The sequence below is a fragment of the Physella acuta genome, unplaced genomic scaffold, assembly GCF_028476545.2.
Source record: "Physella acuta isolate Inbredline_101_S28 unplaced genomic scaffold, ASM2847654v3 ptg001475l, whole genome shotgun sequence".
Lineage (NCBI taxonomy): Eukaryota > Metazoa > Mollusca > Gastropoda > Physidae > Physella > Physella acuta.
The window spans coordinates 7,228-29,051 of record NW_026732990.1 but is presented as its reverse complement, the minus strand read 5'-3'; the positions used below and the strand labels follow the sequence as shown (position 1 = coordinate 29,051).

Below are 21,824 nucleotides of genomic sequence, written 5' to 3'. Positions count from 1 at the left end.
GGTTTTCCCTCGGAGTTTCATCGCATGATATTATATACATTTTTCGTGGGGATAAGTAAATATGTTTTGACGTAGAAAATACGACTATTATGTGGACCATAAAACAAATTTAAAAACGTTTAAAATAAGGTGCACACAAGCTTTTAATAAAGTAAGCATTTTAGAATTGAACTGCTTTTTCACTAGATCCTTAATCGTGTTATTGTGTGGATTTTAATGTGTTGAACCCGGTCAGTAAATAGGAGGACACTCACGTTCCTTAGGAAAAGAAATTATAATTGAGAATGTTGACCAAAATAACACCACTGCTTAGGATCGCACCTCGCATCTAACAAGCTCGTATGAGCCATGGTGTCCCTGCACACTGGAAAACCATGCGTCAGATATGTGAAGAGAACAAGAATCACATGAACTTTTTACCAGTCCCTGAAGGCTCATGGTCTCAAGCTTATAAAGCAAAGAATGCCAAGATCAACCTGTATTTACTTTCGTCTGCACTAGCCTTCTTCGCTACATATGGATATGTGTACAAAAGTGGTGTCGTTTTCCTACATTCAGCACCTCCAATGTACAACTGCAAGTCACAATAATTTATAAAGTACATTAAATTAAAGTTATCAAGTGATTTTTTCCTCACTGTAGTGAAAATATTTTATTTTATTACAAGCCCAGGGAACTTATTTTTGCCATGTATATCTTTTTGTTTCTACTGTTATAAAACACATTGATCCTGATATTTGATCAATAATTCCAGTGTTAGCAGTGGCACAAACAAAAATTGAATAATTTTGTGATGTTAAAAATGACTCTCCCAGAGCTTAGTTAAAAAAAAATGTGTTAGCTTTAATGTTCTTATAGCTGTTCAAAAGTTAAATAAATGCATCAGAAATTTAGCGTGGAAATGGTTGAACGTGTAGTTATGTTGAGTTTTAATATTGTAATAAACGTTTTGAACTTAAAAAAAATGGATTTTAATGTGAACTTTTGACTCCGCAGCTAATGACGGAGCACAGTAAACTAAGCAGTCAAGAGAAACCGAGTTTGCACACCTTATTTTAGTCTGGTTCTTATGCCATGTTATTTTTCTCCCTTTGATTATTATATATGCAATTGATGTTCATGTCTTTGATGCTGTGTAAAACTATCAAAAAAATTATTATTACTGAAAAAAAATGGATTTTACATCTGTTTTATACAAATAAGTAAATCAATGTAAAACTGTAAATAGTACAGGTAAACTGTAAATAACACAGGTAAACTGTAAATAATACAGGTAAAATTGTAAATAGTACAGGTAAAACTGTAAATAGTACAGGTAAAACTGTAAATAATACAGGTAAACGGCAAATAGTACAGGTAAAACTAAATTGCAAAATGAATTTGAAAGATATCTAATCTGTTGCGATCAAAGATTTTATCTTCGCTATTATTATGAAAATATATGCAATGTTTATTGCCAGTGATTTAAAAGCTTCCTATTGTGCTTAATATTTTTTGCGTATTATATTATAGAGATATCTGTCCACATTGACAAAGGAAGAAATATATTCAAATAAACTGGTTTCGAATGTAAACACATACCTAATAGATAACAGGTCTAATACAATGATTCTTATAATAACATCGGCAAAAAAAATTATGTTTATGTGTTAATCGGAAAAACGAGATAACATTTCAGCTGTCAACATCCCCCCTCCAAATAATATACAAATATATAATTTTACCCACACTTGTATATAAAATGTAGTTGCCCCGCCCCTCCCCCCCCCCCCATTTTTTCACACACCATTGCATGAAACCAAAACACTTCCGCTTCCTCTTGCTGTCAGTTCCTACAGAAACTATTTCAACCGCCCCGAAGTCCTACTGCCCCCTTAACTCACAGTTACTAACCGTACGATTTACATCTCTTATATACAACAACAATAAAAGTCAGCATACCCCGGAATCCAACCCCCCTCCCCCTCCCTCCCCTGTCCGGATGTGTATATATCTGTGTTTATGGTAGATAAAGTAGCGTGAGAAGGGGCGAGCTTTGTCAAGACGTCTTCGCTGGTTTGAAATCGTTGGCGTGTTGGAAGCCTAGTCGCACTTTATTGCGGGAGAAATTTATCTTAGGTTGGATGGGTACGGTTTTTATACAGGGCGGGGTGGGTATACATTTTAAAAAGTGCTGGTACAGTTGTTATATAAGGCTGGTACATATTTTTATACAGCGCTAGTACAATTTTTACATAGAGCGGGTACAGTTTTTATATAGGGCTAGTGCAGTAGTTGCATTGGCTGGTATAATTTTTTATAAAGGGCTAGTACACTTTTTATAAACTGCTTATACCGTCGTTCAGTTTTTACATAAAGACTTTGTACAAATTGTATATAAGGCATAATAAGTTTTCATATAAAGGCTTATACTACTTTTCATAGTTGAAATATACAAAGGAAATTAGAGTATTAAATTTAGCAAAATATCCTCAACTTAACATTCAGTGTTCCCGACACGAACAAAGTTTCTTTCAGGCATCTTTTCTAAGGGGGGGGGGGGGCTTCTCCCCTAAGTAAGCCGCCCCCTCCCCCACCCTGCCCACTCTCTGGACGATATAGAAAAAAAATTATATAGAGAATATATCCTTGAATCCACATCCGGAAATTTAAGCCCCTCCCCCAAAATTTTCAAATCACAAGCCCCCCCCCCCCCCCTCTGGAGAAAAAATGTTTGAAAGAAACACTGAACACTAACAATTCAAGCCTACTAAGACTTTGACAAACCACAGCTGTGTACCCTTGACCACAAGACGAGCCTTTGAGTCAACAGATCCCAACCTTCCTTTGTTTTAATTAATTACATCAAGGCGGGTCATTTAATCAGAGGGTAAAAATTACACGACACCTTCATAGCCTCGGCTAATGGGAAATCAATTCTAATTAATTAACACAAAAACGGTTAATTAAAAACAAAAATACCACTAGTTTAAATTTAATCGGCATCTGTTTTTGTGTGAAATTGGAATTCAATGACCATAAATTGTTTCTAGATCTGTTGGCTTCAAGAGCCAAGACGATTTTTTGCTGAACGGGCTGACCTTTAGGAAATTGCTAGAAAAGTGGTTCTTAATCTTTTGGAGGTACCGAACCCCACCACTTTCATATGCGCATTCACAGAACCAGTGGCGTAGGCAGGAGGGGTTGGGGGGAGGGGGGTCATACCCCCCATAGACCCCTCGGTATATATATAAAGTATGACAAGGGGGTGCAAATCGAAAGTTTGTCCCCGGGAAAAAAATGGAACCCCCCCCCTTGAGACGATCCTGGCTACGCCACTGCACAGAACCCTTCATTATATTTTTAAAATCCGCACTGACAAAACCCAATCGTGAATTAACTGAGTCTGGTGTATGTCTTGACTTCCGCCGAACCCTGAGACAGACTTATCGAACCCCTGGGGTTCGATTGAACCCATGTTAAGAACCACTGTTCTAGAAGATCATTCATGGGGATTAAAGTAATGTATTCCTTAAATATTTCTTCACAGCGAGAAGAGATCTACACTATTAGCACCAACGTAATTGGTCATTAAGTCAGGTGCTCACTGGCCTGATTGAAATAATTAACTTAATTATATTAATTTGATGAAAAAAGATGTCTTTGTACTTTTATTATGGCAAAGTTTTAATTGTCTTTGTAAAAATTAGAATCATTAATCAAAGCCATAGCGTAAAAATTAAATTTAGAGGAGTAGCCTAACTAATAACCTTGAGAAGATCACCTTACCCTAACTCTCACCCAACGATTTCAATCTTTTAAATTATATTCCTTTAAATTAATTTCTTCCGCTTAAACATTAAAGAAAAAGCTATATAATTTATGGATTAAGTGTGGCAATTTAAATCTTAAAAACAGCACAAATAATAAACTATGAATCGTTTCACCATCCTTTCCAAGAAACTGGCTCATATGTAGTAAGAAGAGCGGTATTACAGTATCTTAAAAACCCAAGTTCACAACCGCAACTATACCCTTAACCCCAGTGGCGTAGCGAGGTCGGGTGTCACCCGGTGCGGCACTTAATGGTGTCACCCCCCCCTCAGAGGCGTAGCGAGGTCGGGTGTCACCCGGTGCGGCACTTAATGGTGTCACCCCCCCCCCCCCCAGAGGCGTAGTGACCCTTCCCGGGGACAAACTTTCAAATTTTCATTTTCGATTTGCACTTGCACCCCCCCCCCTCAAACTTTCGATTTGCACCCCCCCCCCCTCAAGTTTTTGATTTGCACCCCCCCCCCCCTCAAATTTTTCTCTATATATTTTGCTATTTTTTGCCTTGGTGTCATCCCCCTAAATGGTGTCACCCGGTGCGTTCCGCACCCCCCCCTCGCTACGCCTCTGCTTAACCCTAACATACAGCAACATCAAAGATACAAATATAATTTTTAGTACTGTAAGATGGTTTAAATTTATCTCCTAAATTCCGCACAATACACCATCACGGAAATGTTTTTTTTCTAATTTACCGGCAGATACCCAAGTCTTAACCTTAACCCCCAAAGAACATAAATCACGCACAGAGTTTCTTCCAGGCATATCTTCGGGGGGGGGCCGAAATTTTTTTTACCGCCCTCCCCCCCCCCCCCCCCCCCCCCCGAACGAAATGAAATTTATATAATGTATATAGAGAATATATACTTTAAACAGTGTCGCCCCCCCCCCCCCGCCCGAAGAAAGTCTACCGCCCCCCCCCCCCCCGAAAATTTCAAGTGCCCCCCCCCCTCCCCCGGAGAAAAAAAGTCTGGAAGAAACACTGATCACGCATGTTATTGTGTACATTATGCGTACCGTGTACATTAAGTCTTACAGCATCACCTTATGGAAAAATCCCAAAAATGTGGGGACGTGTGATCTACTGCTCACTTTGTGATCACACACTACCGTAAACACTGCTCACCCTTGACCCCCGGATTACATACTTGCCGCGCGCAACCGTGAGGTATGCAGGGGGGCGTGACGTACGTGCCTGCGTGCCGAGATAACGACGTGTTGCCGGGGTCAGGGGTCATGTAAATAAAGTTGATAGACATCATCAAACCGGAAGTGAAGACATGCGCAGATAGAAATAATATACTGGCTCTCCAGCGGTTTCATTCAAGCTTGTTTTTGCTTTCGTTTGAGTCATATATTTATTTACGTATTTATTTGTATGTTTATGTTATTAACTAAAAATGTAAGCATAAACAGGAATTTAGCAAAGAATTGTGAAAATATTCGCGCAATGTGTAAGCTTTAATCTCTGTTCCAGTGTTTCTTCCAGACTTTTTTTATCCGGGGGGGGGGGGGGGGGTCACTTGAAAATTTCCGAGGGGTGGGGGTGCGGACACTGTTCAAAATATATATTTTCAATAAAATTCCATTTCGTTCGGGGGGGGGGGGGCGGTAGATTTTCTGCCCCCCCCCCCCCCCCCCCCTGAAGAGATGCCTGGGAGAAACTCTGCTCCGTTCCCAGCACGACTACGTATGAGTCTGTGGGACATTGTTGAGTACACTCAGCTCTAACTGGTACCTGACTCATTTTAGAGAAAGTAAAGGCAATTAGTAAAGGACGTACTTGCCGGGTTGCCCAGATATGACCGACAGGTCAGGCAAGGGACTTCCAGCCCGGGTTTCGAACTCAGGTAAGCAAGTGCGATCATCCGCTAAACCTTCCCCCCCCCCCTCTGTCGGTCATACAAAATGGCTGTCCTCACGAAGCAGTAATATCTATACAGTACTGCTCATCATGTGTACGTGTCTGATCAGTCTATTTCCCTCTAGTCAATCTATCAGCAGGGGGTCGGCGTGGTCAAGTCGGTAAAGCTCATGGTTGCTAAACCGAAAAGTCTCGAGTTCGAACCCTCGGGCAGATGAGGCTCGTTAGCTGGGGACATAAGCCACTCTTCTAGGAGAGACAACTCCAAAATTTAAACATCTGCTGTCTTGTAGTTTGTTCTTGGTTGGACAAAGGCTATGGAAGCAAATCCAAAAAGAACAGCAGGCTGAAATCGGAGTCTATGGCCTCAATGGCGCATAACCAGTTGACACATAACGCTTAATTGTGTTGAAGGCGCGGTGGAGTCGGCAAAAAGCTCATGGTTGACAAATTCGAACAAAGTCTCGAGTTCGAACCCACTGGCAGATAAATCTCGATCCCCTTCAACACTAATAATTAAGAACGAAGAAGAAGAAGAGTCTATCAGCCACGGGCTGTCTGCATAATTTCAATTTATCGGACTCAGCCTTCAGTCTCTGACCTCCCTATTATTCAATAGCTCGCCTCTTCTCTTCCATCTATCTGATTATCGTCGGTCACAAGTCTCTGTAACATTAACATCTTCGACCAAGCATCTCCCGACTTTCCACACCCCCATATCCAGACCTTGGCTAAATTCTACCTCCCCCACCCTACAACTCCACACCCCCATATCCAGATCTTGGCTAAATTCTACCTCCCCCACCCTACAACTCCACACCCCCATATCCAGATCTTGGCTAAATTCTACCTCCCCCACCCTACAACTCCACACCCCCATATCCAGATCTTGGCTAAATTCTACCTCCCCCATCCTACAACTCCACACCCCCATATCCAGATCTTGGCTAAATTCTACCTCCCCCATCCTACAACTCCACACCCCCATATCCAGACCTTGGCTAAATTCTACCTCCCCCACCCTACAACTCCACACCCCCATATCCAGATCTTGGCTAAATTCTACCTCCCCCATCCTACAACTCCACACCCCCATATCCAGATCTTGGCTAAATTCTACCTCCCCCATCCTACAACTCCACACCCCCATATCCAGACCTTGGCTAAATTCTACCTCCCCCATCCTACAACTCCACACCCCCATATCCAGATCTTGGCTAAATTCTACCTCCCCCATCCTACAACTCCACACCCCCATATCCAGATCTTGGCTAAATTCTACCTCCCCCATCCTACAACTCCACACCCCCATATCCAGATCTTGGCTAAATTCTACCTCCCCCACCCTACAACTCCACACCCCCATATCCAGATCTTGGCTAAATTCTACCTCCCCCACCCTACAACTCCACACCCCCATATCCAGATCTTGGCTAAATTCTACCTCCCCCACCCTACAACTCCACACCCCCATATCCAGATCTTGGCTAAATTCTACCTCCCCCACCCTACAACTCCACACCCCCATATCCAGATCTTGGCTAAATTCTACCTCCCCCACCCTACAACTCCACACCCCCATATCCAGATCTTGGCTAAATTCTACCTCCCCCATCCTACAACTCCACACCCCCATATCCAGACCTTGGCTCCATACCACCTCCCCCACCCCACCCCACCACTCCCCTCACACAACATACCTCCTCACCTCACCACACCCCTATACCCAGACCTTTGCTAAACACTACCTCCCACACCCCACCTCACCTGACCACCACACCTCCACACACAGACCTTTGGTTAAAACTACCTCCCCCAACCCACTTCTAAACACACCCAGACCTTGGCTAAAGACTACCTCCCACACCCCACCTCACCACACCCCACACCCAGACCACATATCCAGCTCCCCTCCCCCTCCCCCCCCCCCCCCCCATTAGCACAACGCCACGGGCTGTGAGTTAATTAAATTATAACATCCAACACAAGCAACAAGAATAGCTCATTCATGACCCCAGCCTAGCCCAGTGTGATATCTTCACATTATAAAAAAAAACCAACGTCGCACAGATAATTCCTATCTTTCACATTTGATGATAAAAGCCGACATGTGTTTGGAGACAGTTACTTAAATAATGGTAGACAACAAGAAAACTATTTACAAATGAGAATTTCTGATTTAAATCACATTGTGTCTACTGAAAGACGGTCGAATGGTAGAGCTTTCGATTGCTAACATGAAAGTCTCTTGTTCAAATCCTGGTCTGGAGTCCGTACAAAGTTTCACGCGTTAGGGAAAGTAAAGGCGTTCAGATATTGACCACTCTATCCCTTTATATACCGAGGTCACTGAAACAGGTGGACTTTACTTCACCTGCCCTATGTACCGTAAGGTTCTAAAGGGTACTTTCACTTACTACCATTAATTAATATAATATTAGTGTCTATCTCTCATAAAAAGACGAGCATTCACATATGAACACACACACACACACACACATATATATATATATATATATATATATATATATATATATATATATATATATATATATATATATATATATATATATATATATATTTATATATATACACGCACGTAAAGTTTATCGGTACATGTCATCTGAATTAGCTCCCATTTCTCACAGAGAGAAGGGTACAATGCTAAACATACACTACACCGCTACAGTTTGAACCCACGGAATAAACTTCTCACTAGCGCCGTGTCACGTTCCGTAAGACTGCACTCCCCGTGTTACCTGGTGCCAGACTTGAAGGGCACTGGAAGAGATTACAGGTAGACACTCGCCGCCAGAGCCGTCCCGGGTGATTCTGGCCGCACGATGGCACGAGTCTCCGTCAAATGGCACCGCTCTGAGATACCGTACGACCTAATTCTGGAACGCGGTATGAAAACAATATAAAAACAATTGGATAGACGGGTTGTCTAAGATATCTGCCACTCCACCCACTCCACCCATATTGTGTTCCACCGAAGGAAAGGGTAAGATGGGGAGGGGGTGTCTACGAGATGTGCCACCCAGCTTACATACCCCACACCTCACATCAACGTACATACCCCACACATAACACCAACTCCCATTGATAAGAAGAAATGTGGATATAAATGATTCTTTGCTATTCATTCTTTTATCACACTTGTCACTCTACTCAACACACACACACACACACACACATCTCAACTCCCTTCACACACACACAACCCGACGACGCCCACACACGTAACACAACCGAAAACTAAACATACACAACCCGACACCCCCCATACACAATTAAAAACCCCACACCCCTCTTCACACACACAAGCACCGCACACAACCCGACACCCCATACACAATCCGACATCCCCCTTCTAAACACACACAACTGACACACACACACCCCGACAACCCTCACTCACAACCCGACAACCACTACACACAATAGGACATCCCCACTCACACTCCCACTACCCTACACCCTCCCACCACACACAACCCGACAACACTTCCACACACAACCCGACAACCACCACTCACACTCACACTCCCACAACTAACAACCACACATACACAACTCAAATCTCCCTACAAACACAACCCGAAACCCTATACTCACAACCCAACCCTATCCCCAGGTACACCCTAAACACCAACCCCACCTACTTATTTATTTTTGTCAGCTATCGAATGTTGCTACATGGACGAAGACTTCACGTTAGGAGACACCCAACAATGAACGGTAAGATTATTCTAGACAGTGTAAACAAACCAGACCAGCTCACAAAAGTAACGACAGACATTTCTTAATTACGTAAGACATGTGTGTAGGAAGATTGGAATGACAGACAATTTGCATGTAGTGTTCGTGATGGTAAGAATGTAAGATAAAATGAACATATGTTGAGTCATATGAATCGTGTACATTAATGTCTGTTGGGTCTTTATGAAGAGATGAATGGTGAACTAGTCAACAACGTGTTACAGTAAATAAGCCAGTTCAGTTGTATAGGTAGAATATAACAGTTAAATAGCTGCAATTTTTTTTAAACCTGTGCAATAGTAAAACAGAAATATTATAATAACCAGTACAATATTATGATCTAAATTTTATAACAATATTGTATTATAACGTTAAATTTAAAAAAAAAACAGTCGTTTTTTTTAAGTTTTTTTTGAAAATTAAGACACGGCAAAGATTTGCTATAATATACGAATGTCCGTGTCGTCTATTTACCAGGATCCGTTGTTAAGATGAAACTGAAAAACCGGTATTGTTTGAAATTAAAAATGAAATCCAGCCCACAATCCACCGACACCGTCCACCCTTACCACTCACACCCACCATCCCCCCCCCTATCTATCATCCACCCCCAGCATCCATTTCCCCCTCCCCCACCCAACTTCAGAGCAGCAAATCAGCAGGAGTTGTGCAACACAATGATTTCATCATTCGCCTTTGTCATTGCCCATCTTTCAAGGAAAGAAAATAAAGGAAAAAAAAAAAGAAAAAGAAAGAAAGAAAGAACGAAAATCTGTTCGGGAACTAAAAATATTCAGGGCGGACTGACATCACTACAATTTGTTTCTATCTTTATTCGTTTACTGGATTTTCCTGTTGACTTTTTTTAGTAGACCGTAGTTTTTTTTTTATTTTCCCTAGAATTCCCAAAAGATTGTAAATAAAGTGGAATGTGCGTGAGGGGGAAAATCCGAAAATTACTTTCGGAAATTCTTCTATCACCGAATCGATTCACCATACCCATTATGTAGGTCTATATGGTGTGTCGACTTTACGGTAACTTTAATGGTAATAGTAGACTTGAAAAGTTGGTTCCAACCCCCCCCCCCCCATCCTCCATACGCCACGCCCCCAACCCCACCACTATACAGTCTCCAAGCGTCCTTCTTCACGCGTCTTTTCTTTTGGATATCACGGCATTTAGACAAGTTCAAAATTGTGTTACTTTGTGTCTTTTCTGTCTAATCTGTAACCACACTGTTGTGTGCTAACGAAGCCCTTGGGTCGAAACGCCCATAGTATTTGTAACTGTCTTTAACTTGTGAGGTAACTAACACTATCTGTTTTATTGCTTATTTTTTTTATGATAGAAAGCATATTTTTCAACCAAAAGTGAATCAGTACACAATTACTTACAGTTTCATTAAAGATAGAAGTAGTCAAAACAATAATTACGTGTAATATAATAGTAATTTAGCAAATATTTATTTTTAATTTGGATTAGTACAGTCAGGGTGTTATGGTGAAAGGGGATGTTATATTGTTTAAAATGAATACAATACTACGCTATACACCATAGATCACTTTCATGTATTTTTTTATCATGGAAAACAATTTTTCTAACTTTTATTGTTTTACTCTCCTTGGCCGTTCCGGTTGACTTCAAGGACAGTTTGAGGGAAGTTTTTGAATATATCTGAATTGATAAAATAATTCTAAACGGCTTTTCAACGGCTTATATTCGATACAAAAATATAAAAATGAGTGTAATCGATGGTTCCAAAACGGCTTTAATTTTTACAAATGTAACTATAATTTTATCGCTTGCCGTATATTTTAAAAAGAATTGTTCAAAAATTTAGTATGATTACATAGACTTTTTATGTCTATTGTGAGGTAATAGATTAGAGTTTGCCATATCATTTTAGAGTACTGCTGGAGCAATATAAAAGGACTAGGTCTAGGGAGGTTTAAGAAAATGAGAGATAAATTAAATTGCCTATGATCAAATTTGTGCATGTTATGACAAAGCGGTGGAACTACTCTTCTTCTTCGTTCTTAATTTTAGTGTTGAAAGGTATTCCCTCCAACACAATTAAGTATACGTGTCAACTGGTTATGCGCCATTGAGGCCATTGATTCCGATTTCAGCCTGCTTTTCTTTTTGGATTTGCTTCCAAACAAGAACAAACTACAAGGCAGCAGTTGTTAGATTTTGGAGTTGTCTCTCCTAGAAGAGTGGCTGTCCCCAGCTAACGAGCCTCATCTGTCTGAGGGTTCGAACTCGAGACTTTTGGGTTTAGCAACCTTGAGCTCTAGTGGAACTACTATTACAATTAAGTTTACGATTGACACATTGATATGCGTCAAGCAACGTGTACGCAATTTTAGCTCTGGCAAATTGACACGCAACAATTTTTTACACACAGTTCCAGAGTTTGAAGTGGGTGCCATTAACGAGGTCTGCTATTACTCCGTCTAACGCGTCTCCACTTAGCTGCCTAATTACGACGCTGTAAATACAGAACTCTGGCGGTTAACTACACATTGATAAACACAATTCTGAAAGGCTGTAGCGTCATAAACAGTCACTAAACTTTGCGAACTTGACAGTTATAGCGTTTAGCAAATGCTAAGTAGATCAGTTTTATTGAGTTATAGTTATCGCCCTTAGATAACTCTTGTAAACCGCTGATGTTGATTCTAAATACTGCCACTATTTCTTTTAAACTAGGAAATTATCCTCTTTGGGGAAATGTTTCTGAAGTGTGGAACATTGTGTGACAATTATTGTTAAAATAAATGGACAGTTATTACAATGTACAGTGGCGTAGCGAGGTCGGGTGTCACCCGGTGCGGCACTTAATGGTGTCACCCCCCAGAGGCGTAGCGACCCTTCCCGGGGACAAACTTTCAAGTTTTCGATTTGCACCCCCCCCCCCCCCTTCAAACTTTCGATTTGCACCCCACCCCCTCAAGTTTTTCTCTATATATTTTGCTATTTTTTGCCTTAGTGTCACCCCCTAAATGGTGTCACCCCCCCTCGCTACGCCCCTGAAAATGTATACCATATAAATACAACCTCGGGATTTTATAGTTGGCAGTCGAGCGCTCAAACTCCCCGTCTATTACGCTAGTAATCGAAAGTTTATTTTTTCTTTCGTTGACGGTTAGGTTTTTAAAAGATATTGACACTAACGATTATCTCCCATCAGTAGTTTCTACAAAAGACGTGACGCGTTCGAGGAATTCATTAATGGAAAGCTTAACTGTCGCTGCCGGCCTCAAGCAAATTTTCAACGACAATTTTTTTTTTCAAGTGTTGTCGCCCTTTGTGAGTTGTTTCCCCTTATCATGGTGGGATATTTGTGTTTTGTGATCGAACCAGTGAAGGGAGTGAACTGATTGTGAAGTTTAATGACTGAGGAGAGTGATGGTTTTTTAACTCAAGCTGAAGATGGGTTTTGTATCTTGATGGTTGTGTAGTCAGGAGGGGGTTGAAAATGATTGACAATTTATTTCTTAAACGGTTGACTATTTCTATTTATGATACCTTAACTACCTTACTGTTTTATTATTTTTTTAAAGATAGAAGCTGTTGAAATCGTGCAGATCTTGTGATTAGAAAAAAATTCAGATCATGCAGAGAGAACAAGCAGTGTAGCTAACGTGAAAAGTAATCAACGTGCCATAATCAGCGCACAGAATGATGCATTGTGGGCGAAACTATGGCTGCATCTTTGGCACTGAAAGGAAATAGGAACCATTGGTATTTTTAGGCATATAGCGTAGGTACCTTGGCACTTTAGCTCATACTACATCTCGGTACCTTAGTACTTTATCTCATACTACATCTCGGTACCTTGGTACTTTAGCTCATACTCCATCTCGGTACCTTAGTACTTTAGCTCATACTACATCTAGGTACCTTAGTACTTTAGCTCATACTACATCTCGGTACCTTGGTACTTTAGCTCATACTACATCTTGGTACTTTAGCTCAAACTACATCTCGGTACCTTGGTACTTTAGCTCATACTACATCTCGGTACCTTGGTACTTTAGCTCATACTACATCTCGGTACCTTGGTACTTTAGCTCATACTACATCTCGGTACCTAACTCTTGCAGCGTTGACACTAGTTCCACTCAAATAAGCAACTGCTCGTCTTCTACCCACAATACACCTCGTGTCGGGTGGGGCTCCAGCCGTGATGGAGCAGTGACACCAACAAGACTAAGACAAGATTGCTGGAATAATCATATATTTGGTTTGTTCCCCAGGCTCCTACGCTTACACAGCTTAGGTTGGTGAGTTGTTTGTACAAAGGAATGTTGGTGAGCTGGTTGTACAAAGGAATGTTGGTGATCTGGTTGTACACATGAATGTTGGTGAGCTGGTTGTACAAGGGAATGTTGGTGAGCTGGTTGTTCACATGAATGTTGGTGAGCTGGTTGTACACATGAATGTTGGTGAGTTGTTTGTACACATGAATGTTGGTGAGCTGGTTGTACGCATGAATGTTGGTGAGCTGGTTCTACACATGGATGTTGGTGAGTTGTTTGTACACATGAATGTTGGTGAGCTGGTTGTACACATGAATGTTGGTGAGTTGTTTGTACACATGAATGTTGGTGAGATGGTTGTACACATGAATGTTGGTGAGCTGGTTGTACACATGAATGTTGGTGAGCTGGTTGTACGCATGAATGTTGGTGAGCTGGTTGTACACATGAATGTTGGTGAGTTGTTTGTACACATGAATGTTGGTGAGATGGTTGTACACATGAATGTTGGTGAGCTGGTTGTACACATGAATGTTGGTGAGATGGTTGTACGCATGAATGTTGGTGAGCTGGTTGTACACATGAATGTTGGTGAGCTGGTTGTACGCATGAATGTTGGTGAGCTGGTTGTATACATGAATGTTGGTTCACAACATGAAGTCATAGCTGACTGGAAATGAGGGTGACAGGGTCGCCTGGACTTAGAACCGTCAGAGCCAAGTCTAGAACCGACTAAAGTTCTAAAGGATTGACAACCGAGTCGCCTGATAACTTTCCCATGTTTTCCTATTTAAATTCCTTTGACCCTCAGATTAATACCATTGCCTGTATGTATGGGATGCTGGTGGTGGAAGGGGGGGGGGGGGGACAACAATACCCCCACACACCCCTGTAATAACCTTCCCCCTATCAATTAACTTCCTCTGCAGGTTACATTGCTTATTGAATGAATACCCCCCTTGACTATTCTTAATATAATCAATACAAAAAATGCAATTAATAAAAAAAAAATTATTCAAATAAACAATAGTTACAAGGTTACACTGTATAATGTAATCGATTCGGGTGCATCCGAAACACACAGCAACAGACATACACATCGATGCAACAAAGCTCCCTTTGATAATTCTCTTTGAACAGACACTGAGTCAGGCGCGACTGTCAAAGCAGACATTGATACGTACTTTAACAGACAAACCAGCCGGACATCAAACCTAAGTTCCACACAAACAGGCCTCACATTCAGGTGTTAGAAGTTTCGCCTCATTCATCGCTTAACTCCACGCATTCACACCATCAGCAGTATACATGTAGGGTGATTACATTACCGCGATAAGTACTTAATGTTGCTTACAGTGTATTGTCAGTAATGGGAAATGATAACTCGTATGAAGTGTGGTAGATAAGTGGTAAACAGAGGGGTAATGTCCTACTCCAGTTGTTTTTTTTTTCTTTAAAGATGTAGTATACAATGGGTAATTGAATGTAATGGAAGAAGGGGTGTAATTTACTAGGGGGTGTCAGAGGTTATTGAAGGAGGGAAGGATGAGGGGAGGTGGTTAGTAACTAGAGGTAATATAGGGGGACGGGGATTTTGATATTAAAGGGGGTGTGGAGGTCTATATAATTCTGTTTAATATTTTAATATGTATATTGTTGTTAATGTGGTGTATAGTATTGCTAATGTGTTGTATATAAGTGTTGTATAGTGTTGTTAATGTGTTGTATAGTGTTGTTAATGTGTTGTATAGTGTTTTAATGTGTTGTATAGTGTTGTTAATATGTTGTATAGTGTTGTTAATGTGTTGTATAGTGTTGTTAATATGTTGTATAGTGTTTTAATGTGTTGTATAGTGTTGTTACTGTGTTGTATAGTGTTGTTAGCCTTTTTCTCTTTAATTTGTAGGAAATCTACCTAAGACTGTAGAGCTAAACTTAAAATATATAACATATAACATATAAATAAAAAGAATTCACAAATCGCATTTTACATGCAGGTATATGGACTGTTTAAAATGTCACGCCTACATGCATCACGTTCTGCAGATGAAGTAGAGTTTACTTATTATCATGTTTATGCCACGGTGTAAGGTTTAAACAAAATTCCCCAAAATGTTTTCACCATACAAAAAAACCTGGCTAAATTAGACGTGCCTGCACATGCCGTCACTCATTAGTTCTCCACCACAAATAATAGCTTCAGCACGCGTACTGTGGTGAGTACTAATTACACGTCGGTTACCTGACAACATAGACGGTATTCGAGAGGTAAGGAAAAAACGGTGGGGGAGGGGGGTGTAAATCTCGAGGAAAATAAAACTGCCAAACGGAAGCGGAACTGGTCCTACGTATGTGGCTGTGTTAAGTGTACGCATGCGCGATGTTCAAACAATTTAATCTGGCGTAAGCGTGCCAGGTAGTTCAATTTTCTTTAAAGTTTTTTTTTTTTTTTTTAAATTAGTGCACGCGTTGACTCGTGTATTGCAGCACTCATCTACACACCAGCGTGTAGGTCGCGTATAAACAGTTTAACTTTATATAAACGTCTATATTGATGTGTGTAGAAAGTATGGAAAATGAGCGATACCATACACGAATCTTGTTTTAGCATCAGAAGAGATATTTAATCTCTTTAAACTTCACCTGGTTGAAGAAATGTACGTAGAAAGAACCTACGGACTAATAAATTGTCAGTGTAATTATCAATACGTTGCAGCGTTTGTTTTAGTAAAGCTAGTTTGTCTTATTTATTTTAAAATATAATATCAATAACTTACTGAGAGGTGGAGGGGTAAGGCATTCGAGTGTAACTTTATCCCCCTCCCTCCTGTGGGGGAGAGGTCTTGACCATTCGAGCGTGATATATGACCCCCCCCCCCCATCTCCGTCTCTGAAGCGCTGGGATTATAAACATTTAACTGACATCCCAAAAACCATATCGTGACTATTTCGTCACATTTCAGGACAAAGCCAAACTCTTCTCACCATCAGCTTAGGCCATTTCGTCACGCGTAACGTAACCCCAACTTGCGCGAACATCCAAAACAATACCCCCCACCCTGAGAGGTGTAAACGGTGCTGATGGGGTATTGTGGGCTTGACGACTTCCAGACCTCATCACTGGAACCTCGCCAGGTAAAGGGAGAGAAAAAAGTTTTGTTGTTGGGAGTTACCGTTCTTTGCCACAAGTTAACTCCCCATTACTGCAAATTACAAGCACTAAAATTTGTGAGGTACCGGTACAGATTTCACCGTCCCGGACAATTTGTTGATGGCTAAAGGGTTAAGCGATTTTTTTTTTAAGTGAATGTTCTGTTATTGATGGCTAAAGGGTTAAACGATTTTTTTTTAAAGTGAATGTTCTGTTATTGATGGCTAAAGGGTTAAACGATTTTTTTTTAAAGTGAATGTTCTGTTATTGATGGCTAAAGGGTTAAACGATTTTTTTTAAAGTGAATGTTCTGTTATTGATGGCTAAAGGGTTAAACGATTTTTTAAAGTGAATGTTCTGTTATTGATGGCTAAAGGGTTAAACGATGTTTTTAAAGTGAATGTGTCTGTTATTGATGGCTAAAGGGTTAAACGATGTTTTTAAAGTGAATGTGTCTGTTATTGATGGCTAAAGGGTTAAACGATTTTTTTAAAGTGAATGTGTCTGTTATTTTTAACGTAGAGCTTTAACTTTTGAAAAAAATAACTTTTTTTTAATTTTTTTTTTTTTTACTGCAAGCGGGTGATGATTATAGCCAATTAGTCTATTGTTAGAACAGTTAACATACACTTTTGTTAACATTCTTCAACAGGCTAACATAAAACTGTCTCGAATACTTTGTCACTAGAAATGGAGCGTGTTTGTGTAAACTTTTTTAAACAAACCTGGCTGAACTCAAAAGTAACACAAGATATGACTATACGACTGTTTAGTTGTATTAAGTGCATAATAAAAATAGAAATAGTGAACACAATTCAAACCTAAAAAAATATATATCAGCAACTAAAGGTAAACGGAAAAGTTGTATATTCACGGTATAGGAACATCGAAGTTCAAAGCTGTTCTTTAAAAATAAAAATAAAAGTTCTTATTTTGCAGGTATGTGTTGGACCTTACGAGAAATGTGCCTCGATATTTTTCAGGTTAACATATTTTCTATAACAAGAGTAGTTCAACCAGATATATGAATGATACGTATTTTATATTATACATATATAAACAGTCTTTCATCATAACGTAAAGAAACACGGCAAATTAATAAAACAATAACGAAATCTTCTATCTTGTTTAGCCAACCATATATAAATGAATTCGCAGAGTAGAATATTTGTGCATTTATAATATTTCAGGTATAGCCAAATACAAGATAAAAATATTGAAATAGCCTACATGTAAATATATAGCCATTATTAAATAATACTTTAATAAACAATAACTCTTTTTTAAAATTTAATATCAAACTAAAACTCAAGAAAAACATTAATCAACGTATCCATACTTATTAGGCCCAGAAATATACAAAGTATGCCAGTTTCAGATGTAGGTAAAATAGCGGGTAGAAACAATTGAAAAGCCCTACCTTTGACGGCGCGAATATCTGTACGTGACCAGTCTAAGATGGCCATTCAACTGGTCAGGGGGACGGGAAAATTGGCAGAGGTCTGGAACTTTGGGTCTGCGATAGCGGAGTGTGGACTGTCCGCCAGGAGAACAATGCCAGGCGCTTATCATGGGAGCTTTATGTTGGGGGGGGGGGGGGTGTCGTGTAACAGGGGGGGGGGGGGGGACATGCAATTAGTTGGTGTTGGTTTTTTTATAATAAACTCGCAGTGTTTAATTGATATGGTAGTTTATTTCAGCCTAGAATCCAGTCTTTCGTTATTGTTCTGTATACTTAAAGGTTTGTTAAAATGAAATGTATCCTATGCAGGCGTTCAGTGCCACCTGAAACCAAGGAGAGTTTGAACCCTCGATGCACCATAAGTGGGAGACTGAAACCTGAGGCGGACCGTAGAAACTATTTCTCAATGAGGGTCTTAACCTTTTAACCCTTACCGAGATAGACCGAACCCTATGAAGACTAAGGGAGCTAAACTATATATATATATATATATATATATATATATATATATATATATATATATATATATATATATATATTGCTTTTTCAGTTCCTTTTATTTTATTTTTTTAATTTAAAAGATTGATGCATTCCTACGTTTCTAGAAGTGCCACTATAACGTAAAGAGTTTAGAAAACATAGCCTAATTAACCTAAATGATGGTCTGGAAAACTGAAGGCTATTGTTTGCATATAACACACATCATAGCCACACATAAAACACACATGAAACACATAAATCACACATGCAAGTACAATCAACTAAAATATTGAAACTTACCATATACAATGTAAATAATTCCTTCTGATTCCAACTACTGTCTCGTACACTTGAGTCACTTCAAGATTCGTTACACAGTACTTAAAAACTAACACGAATATGAAATTGTGTTTAGCCAAACTAAAGCCAAATTGGCAAGTCAGCCTTAGAAAGAAAACGATTCACAAACACTGTTAAAGTTCGAACAAAGTTTTTCCACTACAATTACATCGTATTCATATAACAATTTTCATTTTATGTACTCGAAAGTCTATCACTGTTTTTTTTTTTTTTTTCTTTTTTTTTTAAAAATACGTTCAAGAAATCCAACCGATTTTCGGGAAAGATAAACATAAAAATTAATTAAAAATGTTCCGCTTAAAGTTTTTGCACTGAGATATCTAGATGTTAAAAACTGAGGTAAAAGTGAGATAAAGTGAGACAGATGGCGTCGCGATGAGAGAGATATATATGCATGAGCACGAGATGTATGTTTGTCTGAACGAGTGAGGTCCAAAAAAATATTGTCCAAACTTTATGAAAACTGGTTGCCGGAATATCAACAAACAAAATATTAGGAATGGAACTAGAATGTTTTTATTACAGAAAAGATTTTGTCGTGAAATACAAATTTTAAAACATACAAGCGCAACTCGCATCCAACGCCCACTAGCATACTTCACGCGCGCGCTGATACTGGAGTGTGAGTTGTCTTTACCTTGTGCCCGTGCGCCGATGATTTATTCGGGTGAGCGGTCGTGCGTCGTGGGTTGCGAGGCGTATAAGTGAGGGGTGAGTTGGTGGGGGGGGGGGGGGCAGCAGGGGTTTAAACCAGTCGTAGGGTCGCGTGACACGGCAATTATAAATCAGGTTTGATTGGATTTTATCTAATTAGTCAACGAGACTTGTGTCAACATTGGAAGATAATTGAGATGGAGAATGTATATTTTTTTATAATAAAAAGTATCGTTTGTGCCATTGTCTGTTTTATTCTTCTCTTTTTGTGAGATGATGTTATTTCAAATAATAGCTCAGTTATTGCTTTTTCTTATACCAAGTTAAAACTATTTAAAGTAAGGAAATATGCGTCCAGTTACTCATAACATGTTGTTTTTTTATTACGTTTTTAGATTTGTCAATGTATACGTAATGGGCAGTAATATCTTACTAAAATCCTGACTGATAAGTTCAAGTTGTTCCGATGACGGTTATAAATTAAGCTTATTACTTCCATTTTTTTCCAAAACGTATTAATCGTTCTGTCGCCTAGGTTATTCTTGTGGCGAATATGGCCCTGACAATTAAGAAGCCGTAAATATATTGATTTTAGTTATTTTGTTTAAAGTTTAGGGTTAGGGTTGTGAAAAGTTTATCTGTGGTCATGGGTTTGTGAATGTTATGGGTGGCTAATGTGTACAGATATATATCTACTTATTGCGTAAAAATGTTGTTAAGTTTTTCTTACCCTCACTTCCTCACAACTCTCACAGAAACCACGCCATTGTAGGTGAAGCAGATTATAGGTAATTAAATCCGAACGCTATAGTGAAAAAACTTGTAGAAACGTTCGATAACTTACCGGATCAGTTGAGGTAGATACGGCAGAACCACGTGATTATAGCTTGGGCAGTGGGCCAATAGCAGGGGGATGGGGGGGGGGGGGGGCAATGACAGCAAGTGGGCGCCGGTTGTTGTTTGCGGACTGGGGGCGCCGGCAGTTGTTTGTTGATTTGGGGCGTCATCTTTGTTTGCTGGCGTTATTAATGACATCGACTTTCCGATTTTCGCGAAAATTTGTTTGAAATGAGAATACACATGAGGCGCTTGTTTTTTTTTTATACAAACTCTCTAACCGCCTAAAAGCATATAGAATGATATATTTTTACAATGTAATATGCTTGTGCTGTTGTGCTTCGATCTACGAACAACTCGAGTTTGGAATGTTTCAGGTATTGAACTAGCCGCCTTTAGGTATAAAACAAAGCCGTGTTTTAAATCTCCTTTAATTTTAATCACACACGCGCGTTTCCTGGTTTACAAGTTGTGGGTTTGTGATTGTCAACAGGTAGTGAGACAGTTTTGGTGACCTTGGCCTATTTATGACAGGCACACGTGGTGGGGTTGTCTGCGGTTTCCGGTGTTGTAGTTGCACACGTGTGCATAATAAGTTAAGTCTGGACATTCTATGGTACCTGCACATACAATGGTGTCGGCTAATTCTCTACTGTTTACACATTTCCTGCTGTCTGTACATTCCGTAATGTCTGCACATTCCATGCTGTCAGTGGCGTACAGAGTTTCTTCCAGGCATCTCTTCGGGGGGGCGAAGCCCCCCCCGAAAAAATTTTACCGCCCCCCCGAACGAAATGAAATTTATATAATTTATATAGAAAATATATACTTTTAACAGTGTCTGCCCCCCCGAAGAAAGTTTACCGCCCCCCCGAAAATTTCAAGTGCCCCCCCGGAGAAAAAAGTCTGGAAGAAACACTGGTGGCGTAGCTACCGTAAAGCTAGCGTAAGCAAGGCATAGGGGCCAATGCTAATAGGGGCCTTTTTCCCTGTTTACATTTTTTTTAAACTTTTACATTGGAATTTTAATATTTGTATTATAAACAATTTTTTTTTAAAAGAAAACGGAAATCCAGTTTCTTTTCTACTGTAGAAGTAATCGAAAGTTACAAAACAAGCCCCAGGTCTTTCTTACTGGGGGGGGGGGTTGTACAGGGCACATCGGTATTAATAACACT

The 21,824-nt window shown here is 39.9% G+C and overlaps 1 protein-coding gene across 1 annotated transcript in view; it reads right to left on the bottom strand.

The window, feature by feature from the left end:
* LOC131928202 (neuropeptide CCHamide-1 receptor-like) overlaps positions 1-19,743 on the bottom strand; it is a 56,442-nt gene extending 36,699 nt beyond the window's left edge. The window contains exon 1 of the mRNA XM_059284148.1: positions 19,096-19,743. The gene's annotated coding sequence lies outside the window, so the exon portion shown is untranslated. The remainder of the gene's footprint in view (positions 1-19,095) is intronic.
* Positions 19,744-21,824: the final 2,081 nt, after the last annotated feature.